Source organism: Ostrinia nubilalis, chromosome Z (genome assembly GCF_963855985.1).
Source record: "Ostrinia nubilalis chromosome Z, ilOstNubi1.1, whole genome shotgun sequence".
In the NCBI taxonomy this organism is placed as follows: Eukaryota; Metazoa; Arthropoda; class Insecta; order Lepidoptera; family Crambidae; genus Ostrinia; species Ostrinia nubilalis.
In genome coordinates, this window is record NC_087119.1 from 18,556,443 (window position 1) to 18,575,405 (window position 18,963).

General features: G+C 35.8%; 1 protein-coding gene across 1 annotated transcript in view; it reads left to right on the forward strand.

Annotated features, from left to right (window-relative positions):
• Positions 1–651: 651 nt before the first annotated feature.
• LOC135086658 (alpha-1,3-mannosyl-glycoprotein 4-beta-N-acetylglucosaminyltransferase A-like) overlaps positions 652–18,963 on the forward strand; it is a 127,399-nt gene continuing 109,087 nt past the window's right edge. Inside the window, exon 1 of the mRNA XM_063981428.1 lies at positions 652–852. The gene's annotated coding sequence lies outside the window, so the exon portion shown is untranslated. The remainder of the gene's footprint in view (positions 853–18,963) is intronic.

An 18,963-nucleotide genomic window follows, 5' to 3' on the forward strand; every position in this document is an offset into this window, starting at 1 on the left:
CGGCCGCCGCCCGCACTTTTAAAATTCAATATCTTGGAAACTAATTGACATATCGAAATAATTCTTTCATGTGTATTTTTTATTTTTAACAGAGAATACAGAAAGCTAAAAAACAAAATTAGTGAACATTCTTCATTCTCTAAATTGGTTTGATTAACCTTATTGGTACGGAGTGGACTTTATGAAACTGAGGATATACTAAGCAGCTGATGGTAACCAAGAGAGTTGATATCGGAACTGTAGTTATGAAGGTCTAGTGGCAATGTTTACAAGAATTAAACATTTAGTCTATGTAGGTTAATTATTTGTATTATTCTTAATCTCCTAATTCTATACTTTTAATAAACTTAAATACACAACATATGATTAGAAGGAACTATAAAAATGTAATTCTTACTTAGGCGGCCATTATTCTGGCCAGTTTCCTAAACTCTTTATCAGCATAAGTCAAACCATTTAACCTTCCTTTGCTTCTTTACACGAATCTAATTCTCTATGGTGTGAAGGGGACAAACATAATATATTTTCGTATTAACCTTGAGTCATTCTGACAATGCATCGCGGCTTAATGCAAAAAAAAAAACATGTGAAGATAAGCAGGCAACACTAATGCTGTGAGCCGGTCGGTAAAACAGTGTAAATTTAGAACGCAACGCCGACTTGCGTATCTTTGCTTGATCCCATCCAATGAACTGTCAAAATACTTATAATAACCTCTTGTTTATAACGTTCTATCGATGTTAACTGCACTATGAGAAGTGAATAAAATCGTGTGTGAAATAGACTAAAACCAGTTCCAGTGGCTGCATAGTACTAGCTATGTGAAGTAGATTATTATTTTCGGCAAACAAGGTAAGCATTGATGTTTCGTATGCGCGAATCTTATTTTCGGCATGTCATATTATCTTATGTTTACATCTTAACATAACGTTATAATTTTGTTTACATTAAAATTGTTATTAAATTGCCCTTTTTGTATTATAATTTTTTAGTGGCTTTATAATTCATTTTATATAGATTAGCGTGCATGAATATTAATGGAAATATTATTTGTCTTGTAATTTTCCTTATAGAACCTTAGATTTCCATTTCCTTTTTAGTTTACTCGTATAAAATCGTAAAACATGTTTTCTGTTATAAAAACGTTTTCAGATTCTAGGAACTTATAATAAACAGCAGGAAAATAAACTAACTACTAAAAACTTAAATAAAATTACATCATATTGTGTAAATTTATGCAACAAAAAATAATCGCTGTTAATATTATTATACATTCAAGTAAGTTAATTTTAACGTCAGTAGTTAATTGAGATCACGTCTAACCATCGTAAATAATGTTACACCATAGAAAAAGCAATAGATAATAACGAATATTCATTTTCGAACAACAATTGGTGTTCGTTCATGGTAGGTACAATAGAAGTAAAATATCGTTTGCAAATCGCTTTTAACTTCCGCGAAGGACCTACTTTAATTCTGTAAGCGTGCTCTTAACTAGATATTCCTTTTATAACTCGCCATAATTCGCAACTAGAATACAACCAACATTTTAAAGAATGACTAAACAAATTAAACCTTGAACCACCTTATGTGGTATGCCGAACTCAACAATGCGAAGCCGTATGCGTATACTAGAAACATTAGAGAATCCTATTAACGAACCGCAGGTTTTTACTAAATACTAAACCTGTAAATCAAACCTATGAGCAACAAAAACTGGTCTAGCGGCAATACGGCAGACGATAATTGTCGTATCACTGACATAGTACGGTTATATAATATTTGATTAAAATCTTTGAAGATTCATCTATTCTTGAAAATAGTTCTGCATCATACTTGCCAAAAAACTGCAAGCTGTGAGGTTTATAAAAAAATATAATAGCCGTGTAGGTCCGATATTATTTTAAAAATGCATACACAATAACATGTAGGTTTGGAGACACAAATTTATATGACATCAGAGGACTCTATACTGATCAAAAATTACGTTTTGACAGCTCATAAAATGTTTCGTCGTAGTTTCTGGTGGTGATAATAGAAAAAAAAACGTAAACATGCGCTGTGGATGGCGCTAGAAAATAGAGAAAAGCGCTTGCGCATGTTTTAATATGATATGCGCAGCGCTATTTTAGTTGTATAGTGGCACACAGCTGGCACAGGCAAAGCAATGCGATGGTCCAGAACTAGACCACCCGGAGAGAGAAGAAAGTAGAGCTTGATTTATGGTGTGCCACATTGGACTACGATTAAAATGGTAATCGGGCTTACTAATTTAAATGAAGAATGTTATTTCCAACTTCAAGGTTGCGTAAGAAAATGGCTTATCTGAAAAAAAAAATGTTTTCTTTATTAAAAAAGTGTTTTGTGTATTATAATAAACATTATCAATTTCACCAAAGTCATATTTAATGTCATTTGGAAAAATATCGATTTTCTAGCTGAAATTGCGAATAGACAAAAAATAGCAATAAGCGCTACTGTTTTAAATCACCAAAAGAATTTAATAATATCTTTTAATATAAATTTTTTGTTACTACGTTTTGCATTAAATCAGCCATTTAGTTTAATTGTACGTCAAACATGCGTAGGTGACTTGTTTGTGAAGAGGATAAAGTCTAGAAACTGAAAATATTTACATAGCAGCGTTCACACGAGATGTGTATAACAGGTTTTAAATCAAAGCAATAAGATCTAAAATGCAATACTCGATCAAGAAGGAAGAAGCAGTCATTGTTATGCAATCAGTGATCAATATTTTGTTTGACAATTAATCCGTTTTGAGTAACAGTTGGGTATACATGTGATTGCAGATGAGTAGTCGTTGCTGCTGATGTAGTATAATAATATGAATAACAAAATTATAATAATCCCGATAGGTTAACGATTTTAATTACTAAAAATAAAAGTGTTAAGTTGTGAGGATAAATGGACGTTTGCTAACTCTTTCTCACGAAAATACTGAACGTATTTTCATAGTATTTTGATGCAACCTTACAGTATTATTGTTTATTTAATATACAACATGTAGTCTATAATTTATAACGATATTGAGTCAATTAGCGTAAAAATGAACTAAAATTATAAATACAAGACAACTTAGTGTTCACAAATGCAGTCGGAGGCTTTAATGACTAATTCTTTTATTTGTGATACGTAATTAATACTTGTTGGGATTTTTGTCTTTTAACCGACTTCAAAAAAGGAGGAGGTTATTATGTTCGGCTGTGTTTTTTTTTCTATGTATGTTCACCGATTACTCCGTCCATTGTGGACCGATTTCCGATTTTCAAAATTCTTTTATTGTACACTTCTGAGGTGGTCCCATTGTCACCATGTCAGGATCTGATGATGGGATCCTAGGGAAATCGAGGGCAACCCTCAAATTTTATGGGCACGTATATCGTTTTTCATAGTTTTTATGAAGTTATTCAAGTATTTGCTCCTGGAAATCATCATCTCAAATTGATGAGCTGATGATAGAAGGTAAAACTCCTTAACGCTTAGGAGTTGGAAGATAATTCTTTTAATTTTATAGATAAGTATAAAGCAGTACGAGTAGGAACAGTGAGTACTCGTACGAGTAGGATTCTTGTTTATTGTAGGAATCAACGTCTGCACACCATTTGGAGGACTATAAGCTTACTTACTTTTTAACTTGCCACTTCGCCCGCGTGAATTTGTGAATTTCCGTCTGTCATGGAAAGACTGTCACGGAAAACCTGGGATAAACCTATCCTATGTCTTCCCCTGAGACTCAGACTATCTCTATTACCGAATTTAGTCTAAATCAGCTCAGTGGTTTAAGCCAGACAAGTTGACAGTCTACAGGTAGACAGAGTAGCTTTTGCATTTATAAATGAGCTTGGATTTAATTATCCGCCGCTAATAATAGCAACGAATATTTAATGTCAAAGATTCCTATCCGAATGTCTATCTAGAAAAATATAATACCTATACAAAACATGAAGGGAAAAAATTCTTAGAAGATTACGAACCATTTATCCATTCAAAAAGCAAGAATACAAAGAACATTTAGGGACCAGAAGAAAATTGTTGATATTAGTTTTGAGATTTTCAAATTTTGATGCAGTTTTCATGCCGATCGCGTGATATTACCCGCATCTACGCAACGGCATCAGCAGTTACATGATCCAAAGGAATTAAAACGCTGTGGCCTTGGTAATAAAATTTACATGCCATTAATCTACATCAGAGCAGTGCGCCTACCACGCGGCCTAACGAAATTTTTTTCCGTGGTCTAACAGCAAGCTCAGTCAACGCCGAATAGCCAATAATAGAGAAGCCAATTCGTCATTATCTCGTACATGATATATGACTTTCTTTGTGCTTCGATTCGATCAAAGGCGATTGGGAAAACAAAGAAGACATTTTGCAAGGCGACGGAAGGCCACAGCTAATCGTAATGATAGTCATAGTCAAAGGTAACAAAAAAGGTAAAGAAATACCTACCTACATGATTTGTTTGGAAACGCAATCAGCTATCATACACGAGTAAGTACTTTAAAACTTTTTTTAAATATCACTAATGGCCGATTTAAGCGTCATATTATGTAGAAATATAATTTTGTACTTTTATTAATTAAATATTTTGTAGCAATGAAAATATCTAACCTACTCGTATCTCTCTAAATAAGATAAGCTGCAATATGTATTTTTTAAATGTGTAGAGTGTATTTGTTAAACGATTCATTCTAGATGTTTCGATTCTAAGTTGTTTCTAATAAGTTCCAATAAATTCTCGTTACAATAATTACCTATTCTTTTTTGAGGTTGTTTGTCATAAAATGATCAATGATAAATCGTTGCCAATCGCGTTTCTTCAGATGTTTGATTCGTGCTCAATGCAATTGACCTTATAAATTATTATTTTAACCGCTAGCCACAGGGCCAATTGTGACTGCAGCAGTCATATTTCTACCTATACTTTGAATTTATTTGTCAACAAAAGTATCTTGAAGACGTTTGTTCTGTGTCCTGACCTAATAACTAGTTATACAGTGTAGTTGGTTCGGTTTCATTATCATCATCGTTTCAGCCACATGACCTCGACTGCTGAACATAGGCCTCCCCCAATGATTTCTATACTGCCCAGTTGGCAGCGGCATCCATCCAGCACCTTCCTGCAACTTTTATGAAGTCGTCGGTTCACCTTGTGTGTAGATTTACGCTGTTTATAACTTCAACAAAAGACTATAACTATCGTTGATTGATCATCGATAAGTGTAATAAAAAACAATTGACTATTTCTATTCATGAAGATAGCACAAGTACTACATAGTCGAAAAACAACGACAAATCGCTCACCGCAAGTTTTTTTATATAGGCTTTAAATAATTAAACTAGTTAAAATCTAGGTTCATATATTTTAACAAGCAGTCAAAGCAGCCATGGCGTAGGATGAGTATTGATTTGTGCACGCATCTGAATATTTCGTTGGGGGACCAATCCGTAGCTAGTTACACAGGTATACTGTAGGTAGGGTTGCCAGCGAGACTATTAATCATAATGAATACAATCAAAGAAGATATAAATATAAGGACTTGACATAAATACGAATAATGGGGATAATTTTAAACGTTTAGGGGCTGATTTTTGCAATAATTGTCGTATAACTTTTAACTGAAGAATACAATTGTACTATTGACAGTTTCTGTAGGTGTAGGAAATTTTTAAAATGACAATTGTATTCTTGAGATAAAAGACATCTGAAAAATCAGCCCCAATAAGAAAAGATACATTGTAGAGTCAAGTAATGCCAAATATAGATTCGTGGATTTATAGTATCGCTATAAATAAAAGTATGTATTTTATTCTCTTAAATTAACAATAACTAGTTTTTGAATGAAACAGAAACAAACATCTATCCTACTAGTATCGCAACTTTCCCATTATACTATTATTAGGATGGGATTAATTTAATTTTATCATAAACTTATTATGTCTCCATTTCCGATTTGACGATACTGTGCTGACCGTTACACTGTATTTTGGGTAAAAGCTGCCAGCCCTAGCTGCCCTCACGTGTACAAGTAAACATAGATATCCCTCCGGCACTGGACGTCAGTCTGTGAGGTAAGCTCATATTCATTTATAGACGGTTATGGGCAGCGGACGGCTTCGCATATTCGTTTTACGTTGGTAACAGTTGATGAGACATTTTGATGTCTCGGCGTTGCAGAATTTTGAACAGAATCATCCCTTAAAATATGGTTTACAATGCATTTGACTTGATTATTTAATAAGTACTCTTCCAAATGAAAACCTTTCACGTCTGACTACTATTTTCTTTTCATTTTGGTAACTACGACAGTAACAATAACAACAAGCTCTTAGAAAGCTGATTTAAAAACTTTGAGTCAGCGTTTGACCTAATGTTACTTGATGGTTGATGTTTACGAGATTTAACAAGGACGCTTAATTACTCATTAAATACTTAAATTACTCATATCTTTAAATGAATTAGGTTATTATAAGGGTTTACGCATTTGAAATGTAGGGAGAAAGAAAGTCCCATTTCCTGATCAGTGTAAATTGCGAACATAAACGTTACCAACTCTAATTACCCTCAAAGGTATAGGTACTACCGACAACAGTGTTAACTGCCCATTGAAAGTCATGTCATCTCGTTCTATCGCAAAGAATCGCCATTTGATTAGAGCGAGAGCAAAAACGGAAATGGATAGTTAACAGCGTGGGCGTGTGTACGTACAACTAAGGCTGGGATGCACCATCTTACTTTAACATTGACAAACGTCTAAAATCTGTCAAAATCCATACAAAAAGCATCGGTTATCGTCAAAGTTACTCCCGACGTTAGACTGTTATGTCCAGAATCCAGATGTTAAGCATACAGACGGATGGCAGTATTGGTTTCTGTTCATAAGTGATAATATTCCAAAGGGAGATTTTGACGTCAGTCCAATCGAATAATTTTTACAATAATATAAAGCCGTATCGCTTATTGGTGTCATCCTTTGATACTTTTATTAATTTTTCTTCTCTTTTCCGATATTTCGGTAACAGTGCTGACCTTAAGCATTGATTTTTTGCACAATAGTACAGTTACTAAACTTATTAAAGTACACCGTGTTATCTAGTTATCTAGGCATAAAGTTGAGCGCGCTCTACGTCATTTATTGATAAACTCAATGAGTCACACTGTACTGAGAATCAAAGATAATACCTAATCATTAGTAATTTTAAAATTTTAGTTTTTAAGTCATTTTAAGTTAATATATTATTGTAAAATTTATTCTCTAGTAAAAAGTTAATACCTACGATAATAAAATACATATTAAATGTGAAAGCAGAAATGTTCTTATCATCAAAATATTTAGGACCGATCAAGGGCTATTATGCTGCTATTAAAGCTATTAATTGCTTTGACCAAAAGGTCATGTATGGTGAAAACACTTTGTTAAGTAATGTATCGTAATTATTAAAATGTGTTACGAAAGTGATTGAAAGAAAACTATCCTTTTTGAAATTATTTTAAGGTATTTTTCGATTGTCACGGTCGACCCCAACATGAGTCTGCCGCCATTGCAAATCGTGTATAGATAGACAGGATCTACAGTTTGGCCTCTGGGTGAAATCGAATCAGTGAAGGTTCAGTAGTCCCAGGGGACAGCTTATTGTCTACCCGCAACGTATTTAATCGGAAGAATCTAAGAACAACGACTCTCCTCCGTTACAAAGCAAGGGACAAATGACTTAAAGGTTATTAAACCTTACCTTTTCAATCATTTGTGTGAAATATTTTTTGTTTGTGGTTAACGCAGAACAGAATTGCACTAGATTACTTCTTACAACCCTTCTTATTTCAACCTCCACTCTACCTAACTGAAAGAAATAGTTTACGGCAATAAACTACCTACCCGATTCAATGAATATGCAGTCAGATAAAAAGTAGGCTGTTAATAATTATAGTCGGTAGCACAACAAGCTTAACTCTCTGACATCGTAATGTAGTTGTAATAATGTGCTATTTTGCAACAGAAATAGTCTACTATCCATTCCACCTGCCCACACTAAGCGTCCCAAGGCGCTGCGCTGTGTTGCACGCATAACATTAATTAATCTTTGCCATTGAACGCTACTGTACCATAACATACACACCTGTGTCGCACGATGGCTATTTTCATGGGAGAGCGGAAAATATCAGTTCTTGGTGTATTAAAATAGATATTATTATTAAATATTTTTGTCATTTTAACGCTGAAAAATATACAAAATTCCGTGGGCGTTTTGTTTTGTACAATTTTATACCTACTTTAACAGTATTTTCTCTCCGCAGTCTATGGCACAGTAGGTAGCGTTCAATGGCAAAAATTCTATTTGAGGGAAAAATTATGTGTCCAAAAATTTACTTGATCAAGACTCGTTGGGTGTTCCCAAGTTGTTAGCTTAATCTCTTATAGTTAATGTTTTTGAATGTCATCATCATCATCGGACGTCCACTGCCGAACTAGGCTTCCCCCAATGCTTGCCATGTTGCCCGGTTGGTAGCGGTTTGAATGTATGTACGAATAATTGCGCCATAAGTTAAAAAAAGAGTTGGCAATAAATTAAATAGATCCCAATACGTCTAATAGCATGTTTTCACAATGTTTTCCTTAATTCCCTAGCATTATATTTTTCAAAGAATTAATAGATGCGCTAATAACCGTAATAAGAACAAATAGCATAATTAGAAAAGTAATTGCTACCGGCTCATGACAATGCCTTGGTCGCGGTTGAATAATTTAGTTAGTCTAAACACCGGTGCAAGTTTGCCGTCTCTCTTCAAGGTAGACTGTGTAGGAACACTCCAGGTTAATTAAATATTTTCAAAATAGCGCCTCCAGCGCTCTGTCTGAGACGGTTCTTGAGATAAAAGATTATTCTATTTTCAGACCCATAACAAACAACTTCAGTTGAGTATTATAAATTAATTAGCACTTAAATAAAGACGATGGCGACTGGATAGACAAGCATAACTATGTATATGTATCAAGTGAATGTCCATGTGTGTGTATCAGTCTAAATTCTCGTATTACTAATCACACTTACATAGTCTCCCATGCGGGTTTTAACACGCAACCGCGAATGGAAATAATGAAACCTTGATAATGAAATTCTAAAAAACTCTCTATAATCTCTAAATTTTGATGAAAAATTATTTGGAAATAAGGCGGATTATGACACTAATAATTATTAAAATTGATTGATTGATATTGGAATTGAAAGAACACACGTCACATTTAGGTATTACCTACCTATCTATGTATTGGTATGACATCACTTTGCCATATTGTCATACTAACTACCTACTTAATTCAATGGAGTCAAATTGAGTCAACGTTTTGACCATGTATTGTTTGAATGATAGTAGTTAAATGGTTCAGAAAAATGAAATTTTGGACTATTCCGAAATTTCCACCTCTGTTCACATTGTTTCCGTCCGTGTCAAGTTCAAATAGTAAACTTATGTTATTCCTACATATTAAAGGTAAACAATAGCTTTTCGAAGCCTATGATCGCCATATCAAGCCGAATGGATCTGATTGCTCTGATTGGCAAAGGGTTTAATCAAAGCGAGGTTCTCTCGTCTGTCGTTGGCTCTCGATCGCTGATAAGTAATGCCCACGTGCTTCATACTCCGATGACACCGTCAGCACTCACAGGATTGAACCGAGCGTATTGACAATGCCGATGATGGATAGCTGAATACGAGCTTTTGCCGCTGTTCCTATCCCGAGGGTCGTAGCTAGGGTGCCCCACCTAAAAATCTACCAACGGTTATCTTAATACACTAGGAAAATATCAATAGTTTGGTACGACTGAAAAAAACTTATCCTAGCACGACGAATTTTCTTTATTTTGATTGCTCTACGGGTCGGTAATTACCGCTGTCCTATCTTATATTTCACCCTGGCTTCGGCCCTGTCCGATGAAGAATTAGATATTTACGTTACGCCCGGCGCGCCCTAAGCTCGCTGGACCAGATGCTTCAAATAAGACAAATCTTATTGATACCTCGCCCCTCCGGTACGGTAACCACATCATACAGGTATTGCACAAGTACATACCATTGATATAAATCTTGTCACTGTAACACATTCAACTCTGGCTACAACCCTGCCTGGTCCGATGAAGGATTATAATATTCATGTTACGCCCCAATCTCGCTGGACAAATATGTACGAGTGTGCTTCAAACAAAACAAATGTGATTGATACCTCGCAGCTCCGGTGCTGTATCTACATGATACGAGTACAGGCATTGTACAGGTATCGTCAAATGGTTCGTGGCACTCTAAGTTGACAAACAGTTCGCATCACGTTTTTGTTACAATTGGAATAATAAGGGCTATATTTCACCGGGACACCATGGCGGCGCAACCAGTCGCCGCTACCAACAAAATGTATGCAGCTTTGCGCAACCAAACGGCCACCAGGTGAGTAACTCTCTATAGAGCTGTATACATTTTGTTGGTAGCCGGCGACTGGTTGCGCCGCCATGGTGTCCCGGTGAAATATAGCCCTAAGGGTTTGGCCACTTTGGGTGTCACGAACTATTTGTCGCTGACTGTACGTGTACATACCATTGATCTAAATCCTGTCACTGTAACATGTTCAGGTCAGTTGTTTGTTATGCACTCGATTCAGTTGATAGCTGGGTGTCTATTTAATACCTCGTTGGTGCCTATCGGCATAGATTACCTAATAGTTCTTTCGACAATATCTCTATTGAGGTAATGTGTTCCACTAGATTAAGAACGTTACAAAGTTTAGTTTACTCTCTGACGACAGAAAGAGGTAATCGTCAAAAAAGTAAAAAAAGTGATTTAAATACTTGTACCTTGTACCTGTACAAATCTATGGTAGGTACCTACCGTTTAGCCTAGGCGCAGACCACCGACTTTTAATTGGCCGATAATTGAGTCGGGCTGTTGATCAGTGTGGAGATGTAGGTATGAAAGTGCGCACATTACACCGCTTTGTATCGGCCGATTCTTCATACTAAAATCGGGCCCAACTATCGGCCAACTAAAAGTCGGTGGTCTACGCCTTGGTTAACGCCTGTATTCACAAACATTACTATGAGGTCTCACAGTGCGCGTGGACGCAGATGGTGACACTCGAACCAATCATAGAGCTCTATTCAACGCTGTGCGTTTGATTAACTGCTTCATTTAAGCAATCATCGTTTGTGAATGCAAGCGTAAGTCTCCACCGTAACTATTACTTTATTAAGTACCCACCTGTGAATGACGTGGGTGACACCTAAGTACATTGTGATTAGATTAACAGTTCCAGATAAAGCTAAGTGCAGTATTTGTTTATACTAGACTCTATGATGTTTAGCATAATACCGGCTGCATAGTTATAAAGTTACTGTGCCAAGATATTAAAGTGGCTTAACATGAAATATTATTTTAAGAATTTAACGCACTCACACATGATTTTTATAACGAAAGAAGTGTTAAAAAATCTAGACTAGTTTCTCATAAAGCAGTTTTACCGGTTCAATTTTCCTTAAAGCGTTTATTATCCTCCTTGCATGCGACACGTCTATGTCAACAACGCGGCAACGTTGAACCAATATTGTTATTTTATTCATACAATATTTTCCTAACAACTTGCTTGCAAAAGGAGTGGTTAAAAAGCCTCTAATTTATGAGTGGAATATTTACAGTTCTATTTATTGAAGTACCAATAGAAGTAATGTCTCTGCATACATTTAAATCATAGACAGTAGCTTAGTACTTAAATATTGAGATCAGAAAAGAATCTATGATTGAGGTTAAATTTGATAGATCGCCCGGAGTCCTGCCAGCAGGACTTAAAGTACTTCCGGTAGGACGCAAAATTAAAAGATCACAGTTTCGTAAGTATACATTGTACAAATTTCAAATTTACACAAAAAATAGAGTGTTTCTCTCTCTTTCACCCAATAGTGCCCAAGATCGAAAAACGCGACTAACCGTTAGTCGGAGCCCGATGGCGCACGAGTATACACGGGGACAGCGCGTTCGCGCTCGCGCGACACATTTTTATAATTTATTTCTTGTTTTTGTTTTTAATTTGTAGTGTATTTGTAAGTGATAGGTGTAATTTCTAATACAAAGTGACGTACCAAAGTAATTAATTTAAAGTTCCTTATTATAGTTCCTATTAGTTAAGTTGAAAGAAGATAAACAAGTTTATAATATATTAAGAAAAGTAAAATACTGGCTAAACATAAAAAAAAAAAAAACCGACTCCAAAAAACCTACACTAAAACGTAGAAAAATAATTACTAATTACCTACTTATTTATTAGGACGAATTATTAATATTTATGTAGGTTTTTCGGAGTCGGTTTTATTTTTTTTTATAAAATTTTACTTATTTCTTGCTTTTTAGGGTTCCGTACCTCAAAAGGAAAAAACGGAACCCTTATAGGATCACTTTGTTGTCCGTCCGTCCGTCTGTCAAGACCCTTTATCTCAAGAACGCGTGAACGTATCAAGCTGAAATTCACATGAAATACTCAGGTCTATTGTCCCTTTAAGCTGTGAAAATATCAAACTTCTAAGCCAAGCCAATCAAAAGATACAGCCGATTATGTCGATATTTTCAACAAATTTTCGACACTCGCAAAGGAATCAAAACCTACAGGATACTTCCCGTAAACTCAGAATCTTGAAATTTGGCATAAAGCATTGTCATATAATGCAAATATAGGAAAAATTGCGAAAATTACATTTTTTTAGTTATATAATATAATAAAAATATTTTAATAAAATGAAACTTACTACCTTATTTCTCACGACCGAATAAAGGTATCAAATTGAAACTTATACCAAATACCTAGATCTATTGTCCCTTTAAGAAATAAAAAAATCAAACTTCTAAGTTAACGCGATCAAAAGATACAGCAGTTTATACCGACACCTTAGACGAATTTCCGTCACACGCTAGGGAATCAAAACCTACAAGGTACTTCCTGTGAACTCAGAATCTTGAAATTCGGCACGAAGCAACGTTATATAGTACAGATAAAGGAAAAATTGCGAAAATGATAAATTTGAAGTTATATAAAATTTAAAATATTATTTTTGCTTACAATGACATAAAATATTTTTTTAATAATTATAAACTTACTACCTACCCATTTTCACATGAACGCGTAGAGATAATAAAGTTGAAATTCATATCAAACACTTCTTAAATCTAATTGCCTCTAAACTGTGAGAAATTCTAAATCAACGCAAAAATTCAAAACGCTGAGGTAGGTACCTACCTATAATGCAAATATAGGAAAAATAAATAAATAAAAAATAATCATACCGCATATTTTGAAATTCGCCACTACTCGCAACGGAATCAAGTAAGTAATTTGATTTAATACGTCATAAATTGTAAACCGCTACGTTTGTACGGCGGAACCCTCGGTGTGCGAGCCCGACTCGCACTTGGCCGGTTTTTAGTTAACTAATTATTACCTTGATGTTACTACTGAAGGTAGGCAGTACACTGAGACCAAAAAAAATTGGTTCATAATCGGCGGAGATATTGCGTATAAAAAAGTTCATCCCCAATTTTCCACCCTTGGGGGTAAAATATTTTCTTCAAATTCGCATGAAACCACCCTTTTGATAATACCTATTCAACAAAAAAATAATCGTTCAAATTGGTTTATAATCGGCGGAGATATTGCGTATAAAAAAGTTCATCCCCAATTTTCCACCCTTGGGGGTTGTTTTTTTTATTATTAAATTTAAATGGGACCACCCTTGAGGTATTACCTATACGCCGAAAAAAGATTTGTTCAAATCGGTTCATAATTGGCGGAGTTATCGCGTAACAAACATAGAGAAAAAAAAAAAAAAAAAACATACGGGTCGAATTGAGAACCTCCTCCTTTTTTTGAAGTCGGTTGAAAATGATTCTACGACATGACTTTTTATTTAATAAACACTAACCAAGTGTTTACTACTTCTGGTGAGGATGAGTTCAAATTTGAAGGTCACCGTACTGCTGGAAGGACCAGCAAGCGAACACGTACAAATTGCGTACTGCGGGCAGGACTTGCGATAATCTTCTGGCAGGACGTTTAGAACAAAAGACCAGTCCTTCCAGAAGAGCTTCCAGCAGGACAAAGCACCGGGCGATCTATCATTAAGTTTATTGTGGTTTAGTTTAGTTCGTTGTCTTGAAATACTGACTTAAATCCAATTTAATTTATAATTATATTTTATTTATGACTGTGGCTTTGCACCTTCAATAATTTGGTTAACCTACATTCATACATTAGATAGCTGTGAGCTGTGACGCGTCCCTCGGGAGAAGTGTAACCTCAAGGGGCAATAATGTATGTCCACTTGATCTTTATTGCACAATATTAAGGTTTAAAACAGTGAATTTAATGCCTTTGTCCGGATGAGAGAATAAAATGTCTCGAAATTGGATACAGACGAATACGTGGTGTTCTCTACTTTTCCTAAAAGTTAGTTCTAAACCAAAGCCAGTTGCAGAGTTTATTTTACACACAAAATGTATGCAGACTGGTGTAAATTATTTAGGGATACTTACACCTTACGTTAGTGTATAATTTAATTGTGAAAGTACGCTTTGCCTTAAGGCATCGTTAACTTAATATTCATTAAATAGTAGATCAAAATAGACTTGTTATTTTTGTCGTCCCATTTCGTTAATTAGTGTAACATAAGTAAACTCGCAGAATGTACTGGCCCACCCTCCTCCCACGGATATCAACAAAAAAGTTGTGTTTGGTTACAAAATGGGAAAAAACAGAAGGCGTAGTTAGTTCAATAATCGTTAGGCAAAAAGCTCTAGTGCCAGAGTTAATTACACTTTTGAAAAAGAACCCGTGGTTTGAGAGGGTGGTACTCTCAATGACAATATAATTTTTACCAATAAATCAGTGAAAACAGTGTTTATATTTAGTAAATTGAAATAGATTCCGTTCTCAAATATTTTGTGGAAAAACTCTATTATCTTAAATTTTTATGAGTTTTAACGAAAAAGCTTTTAAATCATAGGATATAATTTAAGACAAGCTCTTGTGTTTGGGGCCTTCTGTGCCAGTTTTAATGAGTATACGATGCGTTATGTAGGTAGCCAGCCCTTACCCTATGACGCACAGCCTCCCTGCACGCAGAGGGTGGTTACTTTCGCAAGTCGATGAGTTTTATTAAAAATAACAGGGATCGTGTAACTGATCCTGCACTGGTGAAATATGCGTTTGTGTTCACAAAGGCATCTCGAGGATGGCTGAAATGATATAGCCGTGTAACGTAACTTAGTCGTCCAGAAATATTCCTCCTTAGTTGTTGAGAATTTTAGTGTTAATTTATTTGGAACTTATTTTACATTAATTCAGGTAGACGTAGAGAATAACGATGACATAATACTTATTAATAAAACATAAATATTTAGACTTACTTGTTCGTTCATGTCACATTATTACAAAAGCAAGCACAGATGAAGGAAAGACAATACAGAAAAATAAGCGAAGTAAATTGATAAACGAAGTATCCTCAACTTACAATGACAAAAGCTAGAATAGCAATACAGCAGACAGTAGATTTTTGGTCACAAAATAGCACGTATTACAACTGTATAAGATACTGTAAAGTGCGCTCGTCTGTACTGTACATCATTTAAGGAAAACTTTAAATTGTTGTAAGAGACACTTCAATTGCCATCAACTTGAGACACGTCAATCTGTGTTAACTGAGTTATATTGAATTGACCATCACATGGGCGTCTTGATCCCCTTAAAAAAAGTTAAGCTCGCGTTGATCACTAATTTAAATGGATATCTTGTATGGAAATGTCATTTTAAGCCAGTGTTCATCGCGGATTACACTTTTTTTTTAATAAAGGGGAAACAGATTACGACCCGTATTATGAAACGATATCCGCGTATAAACTACCACTCGAAAATGGAATTAGCGCTCCTGCACACGACGCCGCCACCGCGCCGCCGCCGCGCCGACGCGGCGACGCCGCGCTCCTACACTGTTCATACGTGCCACGTATAGCCTGCCGCCGCGCTGCCGCCGCGCCGCCACCGCGCCGCCACCGCGCCGCCACCGCGCCATCAAAGCATAATTTCGCTGGCGGCCTCCTGGGAACACCACTATAAAAAACGTGCTTAGTTCTTCACCTCGTTAGGGTAGTACGGAAGAAAGTACATAACATTGCAGTTTTCTTTTTCGTTTTATTTTTATTTTAAAGTCGAAAATGACAATTTTCCGAGGGTTTCCGGGATTCGTCTCTTAGTGATAATATAGCTTATATGATGCATTACATAATAAAAAAAGCAATGTCTTAAGAAAGCTTAAGAATAACGAATAAAATTAAAATAAATGTTGAGCTCCATACAAAAAAAAAGTAATTATTGTCAATAACTTATTAAATAACAACTTTATTGTCGGCAGCAAAACCAGAAATGTCCTCGTGGTTGGATTTTAAAAACGTCTGTATTTCGTTATTTGCACCGACAAAATTTGTGCCATTGTCACAATACAGTTCCAATGGCTTACCTCTACGGGAAATAAAACGTCTCAGGCATAACATAAACACGTCAGTTGAGAGGTCACTTGCTAATTCAAGATGCAAGGCCCTTGTAGCTAGACACACAAATAAACAAAGATAGCACTTTGAAATCCTGCAGCCGCGACCCTTGCGATCGGTAATGTGAAACGGCCCGGCGAAGTCGACACCGCTGATGTGGAATGGAAGACTTGGAGTAACCCTACAGGCAGGTAAGTTTCCCATTATAGGAGTTAAACCTTGAGCCTTTATGATTCTGCACAATCTGCAATTGTTTACAGTGCTTCTGGCTAATATTCTGCCTCTTAAAGGCCAAAAGGTGTCTCTTATTGTACTGAGTAATAATTGTGGTCCACTATGTAATAGTTTTTTATGATTATGTGTGAACAATAATTTTGTGAAATTGTGATTTGAGTCTAATAAAATGGGATGTTTTTTATTATAGGACTCACTTGAGTTGTGGATCCGGCCACCAACACAAATAATGTCTTCGTGATTTAAGAACGGAGATAAAGATAAGATACGAGATCGTGCTGGTAAGTTCTGTTTGTTTTTTAATAATTTAAATTCGTCTGCGAAGCATTCACTTTGATGTTGTTTGATTAAAATATTTAAAGATTTTGACAATTCGTCAGTAGTTAAAGGACCTATGGTTTTATTGTTTTTATTTTTTAAATTGTGAATGAATCGCAGAACGTATGCTAAAGATCGTTGTAACGTCGTGAACCTTGAAAATCTTTCAAAGTTCACAAGTCCCAACGAATCTACCTTTACGTGTGTAGTTGTGGATTGTAATGTAGTTAGTTTTTTAGTTTTCCTATCAGGCAATTCAGGAATGACGCTTGAATTTGGTGGATGTGGCCAAAAAATTGGATCTTGATTGAGAAAAGGTGGACCCTCCCACCATAGCTTACTCGATTGAATGGATTTAGGGTTAAAGCCTCGAGATGCTATGTCAGCTGGATTAGTGTCACCAGGCACGTGCCTCCAGACACCTGAGGCAGTCAACCCTTGAATCTCGCTAACGCGATTGGCAACAAAGGTTTGAAGATCACTGGATTGTGAAGCCAGCCAGCCCAATACTATTGTTGAATCAGTCCAATAAAAAACAGTATCAATTTTACAACGTAATTTCTTTAACACTTTGTCGCTTAAACGTGCTGAAAGTAGAGCACCACATAATTCCAGTCGAGGTATGGTTGTCGCTTTTACTGGAGCTACTTTAGTTTTGGCACAAAGCAATTTAACAAGAACATTCCCTGAACCATCCCTTGACAGAATGTAAATGGCAGCAGCGTATGCAACTTGCGATGCGTCAGAAAATGAATGAAGTTCAATTGTTTCTGAATTATTAACAATGACACATCTAGGTATTTTAATTTCTGAGACATGATTCAAATTAGCTGTGAAGTTAAGCCATTCCCTTTGCACATCGCTGTCCACAGAGTCATCCCAGTCTGATTTTGATAACCAGAGTTTTTGTAAAAGTATTTTTGGTATAATAGTGCATGGACTGAGAAGTCCGAGAGGGTCGAATAATTTAGCTGAATGTGACAAAATTGTTCTTTTGGTTATGATTGAATCAGGATTGCTATCAACTGGAAATTGTAGTACATCCTCAGATGGATCCCATTTTAAACCTAAAACACTGGATTCTACTGTTGTATCTAAATCTTTAGGCAGAACGGTGTTTGACTTATTTTGAAAAATAGTTGGCACATTGGTTCGCCATTTTCTCAATGGCAAACAAGCTGAATTAAGTTTTTTAGTTACTGAAGTGACTAATTTCTCTAAAGCGTGTTCAGTTTCAGCGCCTGAAAGAAAGTCGTCAACGTAAAAGTCTTCTCTAATGGCCTGGGACAATTCACTATCATCACCACATTCCTTTGAGAGTTGCAAGAGACACCTGGTACTTAAATACGGTGCTGATGCAGTGCCGTATGTAACTGTGTTTAATTGAAATATTTTTATAGGTCGCGATGGCTCGTCTCGCCACAAAATGAGTTGTAAGTTTCGCTGATTAGTATCGATCAGTATTTGGCGATACATTTTCTCCACATCTGCAGAGGCAACATACCTGTGCTGCCTAAACCTAAGCAAAATTGAAAAAAGATCATCCTGTACTACGGGGCCAATATGTTGTATATCATTAAATGATACCCCAGTAGAAGTTTTAGCAGAAGCATCGAACACTACTCGCAACTTTGTTGTTTCACTTTGTTCGCGTATGACTGCATGATGTGGAAGATAGCAGCCAAATACTGGTTTAGTGATTTCAGTCATATGTCCCAGGCGCTCGTATTCGTGAATGAATTCTGAATATTGTTGTTTTAACTGTGGTTTATTTTTTAACTTTCTTTCAAGCAGCTGAAACCGTTTTTCTGCAATATTAA